Here is a 5,407-nt window from a genome sequence, read left to right on the forward strand (position 1 = left end):
GTATAGACATAGAACATGATAGCTTATGTAGTGGATCAAACTACTCACTGGAGGAGCCATACTTGCCGGTTTACAGAGAGCGTTTGCACTCCTAAGAGTCCTGTTGTTATGAAAAAACTGCTTACCTGATCTTAATGCTCCATTAGTGCATCTAACAAATAACCCTTCATAATCTGCTATGTAATGATGACGGAAACTCGCTAACATAAAGAATACTAGGATGTCCACATCGTTTTATAGTAATTGTGAAAATTCCTGTGTTTTATTAGAAAGATATTTGAAAAATATATTTTCTTTTGTCACTACTCTACTCATTTTCATCTCGGTCTCAGAAATTACTATTCGCACACACCCGCTGTTTAAATATATTTTCCAGACATCTCCAAGTAGGTGCTGTGGGTATAAACATTTAAAAGGCCAAAATTTGCAACAAAACAGAAAGGGATTCTTGAAATTGGTTCTTTTTAATTAGCTGTTTGAAGTATTGACATATGAATCCTAGATAGACATGCCTTTAAGGTGCAATGTATCGTTTGTCAGGCCTACTAATGTTATGGCTACTTATCCTGGCGGGGTGACAGTGTATTGCTTTTGTGCTACCCTGTTTGACCTGCTTACATTCAGCACTTTTCCTTCCAGATTTGATGGAGACTGCTGCAATTTGTTTGCTGCCCTGTCTCGTTAAAGAGCGCAAGGAAGCATTTTTGACAACTGTAAGTGCACCTGAACTGTAAGCAGTAAGTGCAGCGAGCTGTGGGATAAACCACGTCACTTTAGCACGGTTATGACTCGGGCTCAATTCACTACTTTATGGCAAGTATTAGCACTCTTAAGTGGAGCTGAAGGAGATCTAAGTTACCTCAAAGATTCACTGTTTCCTAGTCTTGCTTATGTATAGCTAGTGACAGGTCAAAACAGTAGCAAGGGCTCCTCAGAGACAAAATGTTCATGTGTCAGTGACTTGCCTTGAGGGGAAGCCTTAGTCTGAACATCCTGTCAAAATACATGGGAAGGGAAAAAGTTTTTCTTGGCAACCACTGATCCAATGTTAGTAAAGGTTGCTCCATTGAAAAGAAAAAGTGAAAATGTAGTGACTAAGCGATTATTTTGTTTTGGTTGTTTATATACTTCATACTTGTGCTCCACAAGTTTAACTGGACAGCACTGCTAAACATAATGGCAAAGACAGAAAATGACAGGACATGTGCTGTACATGCAAACAAACTTGTTGAAGAGAAGCCTTATGTACATCCAAATGGATCAGTATGCAAGAAAAAGATTGCACATGTAGATGTACAAAGCCAATTTAAAAAATGATAAAAAAGTGATAGAAAGGGATAAAAAAATGTAATGAAATGTAATGAAACAACACAAATGTAAAAAGAAAAGAAACTCGGGAGTCAGGTTAAATAATGAAAAGAACACATAATGTCATGCTACATTATAACTTGGGTGACCAAGGTAGTAAATGTCCTTGGATGAAAGGGTCACTAAAGCCCGGCTAATGCATTATTCCTTTAATCTGTACGCATGGAATGCTTCAATTATTTCTCTTGTTAGTTTGTTGCGATGACATGGGAGGATAATAGTATAATTGAAGGTTGGGTTACGGCGGCATGAACGACAGTGACTTTGCAAATGGTAAGGCAGCGCAGACAAAGGGAATAAGTGGTTGTGCTCTTTGGTGGTGCACTGGCCACTCTGCAATTAAGGGACACTAACAAGCAGGTTTACCACTCAATCCTCCCATGCACTGTCAAAAGATCTGCCTCTTCAGCTGACAGCATCACTGGGTTACCATCGTCGGCACCTTAATAACTTGTAGGCAACAATGTAAGCATGATGAAGCACGTCGCTGGCATTGCCTCTGTAGCGTGACGTGGTCAGGGGGAACATGCAAGCACCCACCGTGTTTCCTCAGTGGCTATGGTGTTGGCCTGTTGAGCACGAGGTCGCGGGATTGAATCCCGGCGACGGCGGCCACATTTCAATGGGGGCGAAATGCAAAAACACCTGTGTACTTAGATTTAGGTGCACGTTAAAGAACCCCAGGTAGTCGAAATTTCCTGAGTCCTCCATTACGGCGTGCCTCATAATCAGAAAGTGGTTTTGGCACGTAAAACCCCATAATTGAATTTAAGAGGCAAGCAATGCTCATATCATGCCTGAACATGCGTACCACCATACACAATACACATGGATAGAAAAGCTAAATGCCGACTATAAAACTGCAGCACTGACTACCGCTAGACAGCTGAGACCTCTCGCGCGTGTGAGTGATGATGATAACCATAATGATAAACAGGCGGTGCTCTTTTTTATTTGGGTGCTGCAAGGTAACAGTGAAAATCGTGATGTAAATGCACCTTCAATCATGTAGAGGCCTATTAACAGCCTATAATGGCGGCCTTTGCTCTGGTTGCTGCACTGCCCACATGGCAAACTCTCGGAGCTGGCATCTGTAGGCAAAGACAGCAACCAAAATTTTGGAAGTAAACACGTCTTATACGAGAAAAATATGGTGCACAGCAAACTAGTCGTACATATGGCATTGGGACACATTCGCACCCTTTTCACCTTAACTCGGCATGCTCAAGAGATTTTATTTGAACCAAGGCCCATGCAGTAATAATTCAACATATGTTCTTAAGCCTTGTCAGAGTTAGTTGCTGCCACACATAAAATGCTGCAGTGTCTAAAAATGATGAGCTCATGCTTGTTTCACCTTGCAGGTATTTTAACATGCGAGTTCATTTACTTGCAAGGGTATCTTCACTTATTGCTATTGCTTTTAAAATCAGTGCATCTAACAAATTGTGTCACTCGGTATTTGCAAATTCTTTCTTCGCAGGATAGGAGCACTGCGCACAGAGTGCCTACCGTGATATGCAGTGTTGATGCATGGGACTCGACACCCTTTACGGTCTCTCTGGAGAATATTGCGATTGAAGAGAACACGCTGCCAGAAGCCCTGTCAACATTGTTCACCCTTTATTGGGCGTTCGACATTTTGTTTGCAAAAGGGGTGCACAAAACGCTGGAAGTCATCGCTAAACTTTTGAATGTACCAAGCAACACGCACATGTCACCCCTAGCGCGTGTCGCGTACACCGTGTTAAAAGCATGCTTCAATTGAGAATTCATACATTCATATTTGCAAAAGTGTCCTATGTTAAAGACATATGTATTGCTTTATTTACCTACTTCTGGGCCAGGCGCGCATTTTAATCAGGCTCTTTTATTTTTTTTGCCTGTCTTGTATATTATGTATTAATAAAACATATTTTATTGCATTTTTCATTATAGTCATTTCTTGCCTCTTATTTCCGGTGTCTGCCGAAGTAGCAGAACACTTTGGAGATATTCATAGCACATTTTTAATGCAGAAATCGCATTGCACCTCGTCGTATACGAGGCATGCCGAGGGACAAAATGGTAAGTTTAGTCCACTAGGTGTAATTCCTGAACTTGAACCCTGGGGATGAACAAATCATCCCAAATGGATCATCCTCGCTGTTAATCTGTGTGGACTAACCGTTCATCTCGTAGGGTGCAATGGCATGCGGACTAACCATTCATCTCGTGAGGTGCAATGGCATGTGGACTAACCGTTCATCTCGTAGGGTGCAATGGCATGCGGACTAACCGTTCATCTCGTGAGGTGCAATGGCATGTGGACTAACCGTTCATCTCGTGAGGTGCAATGGCATGTGGACTAACCGTTCATCTCGTGAGGTGCAACAGCATTGGGACTAGCGGTTAAACCTGGTACCGTTAGTCCATTGAGACTATCGGTTAGACATGGCCCCGTTAGTCCCAAAAGGGATTAATGGTTGTGGCAGCTCATTTAGTCCCTTAAGGGATGAACCACACACCCATTTGACTCTCTTTTGCCTTAGAGTGTAGCTGAAAGCGTGACTGTCCTCCTTAAAAGGATGGCATCCCTGGAAAGTGCACAGGCCGCGTTAGCCACGGCTAGACAGCCTTCGAGGGAGCCCCGTCGGGCACCTTTATCCGCAAGCGCCGTCCCCGTCAACAAGACGGTGGAATGTCCAATCCAAGGCAATCACCATGGCGGTCAATCCCAATAATTTGGTTGTGTGGCAGTGGAACTGTGCCAGTTTCCAACGGCGCAAAACTCCGCTGCAGCAATTTGTTTCGGCACAGGCGGTCAAACCGCACGTAGTTCTTTTACAAGAAACTCTCGATGACGCGCCCACCTTCCCGGGATACCGGGTTGTATCGATACGGGAGGAAGAAAAACGGGATTTAGCAACCGTGGTCGCACGGAAGTGCTCCTTTCAAGTACAGAAATTACCAATTGGCAAAACTAGGGCGGAAATCATTATGGTCGAAATTATCCCTAACAATTGGCTTAAGAGCAGTGTCTTCCTTTTAAACATATACAGCTCGCCGTCGGATCAACGGCAGGCATTCGCCACGATCATGACAAAGGCGGTGGCCCTGAGCAAGGGGGCCCCCATTGTGATAGCGGGTGACTTCAATGCCCCCCACAATGTCTGGGGATACCCCCGCCAATCCGCCAAGGGCAATCTCCCTGTCCAGGCCGTTGCTGACTGCTCACTGGAATTGATTACGGATGCTCAATACCCGACGCGAACCGGCACGTCGGTAGTCCGAGACACCACTCCGGACCTGGCGTTCGTCAAGAACACCCCCGGAGCAGGATGGCAAAATTTGCAAGAGAACCTGGGCAGCGACCACTTCATTGTGGAGATTGCCCTAACGATTAGCACAGCCCCTACCAGGGCATTTAAAGTGACGGATTGCGATGCCTTCCGGAAAATACGGAAGGCGGACCAGACCGACTACGATAATCTCGATAGTCTGTTCACAAGACTACAGAAGGACGTACAAGCTGCGACCAAGGTGGTTAAGACCGACCTAAAGGTAGATCGTATGGACGCGCGTCTTGCGCACCTCCTAGAAGCCAAAAACTCCATCCTGCGCCGCTGGAGAACGCACAGACTCCACCGCCGGCTTCGTAAGAAAATTGCGGAGCTCAATCGTACAATAGAAACTCATTCCATCGAACTGTCCAAACAACAATGGAATGAAGTGTGCTCCTCGGTTAATGGGCAGATGAGAACGGGGGGCAAATGGAACCTGCTCACACACTTACTCGATGATTCGCAAACCAAAAGCAATCAGAGATTAGCCATTGATCGCATAGTTCATAATCAAAAGGCGGCGGGCGTGTTTGAACACGTCGTCCTGCAAGAGTTGGAGGAAAAGTAGTTTCCACTGGGCACTACAGTGAAGGGGGTTATTCTTGTTATCACGGGAGAGTGGTGGGGGAGCTCGACGCCCGCTTCACGGAATCCGAAATCTGGAAGGTGCTCCAAACGCTCAACGGTCGCTCTGCACCGGGCCCGGATGGCATCTC

General features: G+C 45.2%; 1 long non-coding RNA gene across 1 annotated transcript; it reads left to right on the forward strand.

Moving 5' to 3' along the window:
• Nucleotides 1-638: 638 nt before the first annotated feature.
• On the forward strand, nt 639-3,165 carry LOC139055413 (uncharacterized). Its single transcript, XR_011511737.1, has 2 exons — nt 639-713; nt 2,852-3,165. It is a non-coding gene; the product is annotated as an uncharacterized lncRNA (long non-coding RNA).
• Nucleotides 3,166-5,407: the final 2,242 nt, after the last annotated feature.

The sequence above is a fragment of the Dermacentor albipictus genome, chromosome 2 (assembly GCF_038994185.2).
Source record: "Dermacentor albipictus isolate Rhodes 1998 colony chromosome 2, USDA_Dalb.pri_finalv2, whole genome shotgun sequence".
Taxonomy (NCBI): domain Eukaryota; kingdom Metazoa; phylum Arthropoda; class Arachnida; order Ixodida; family Ixodidae; genus Dermacentor; species Dermacentor albipictus.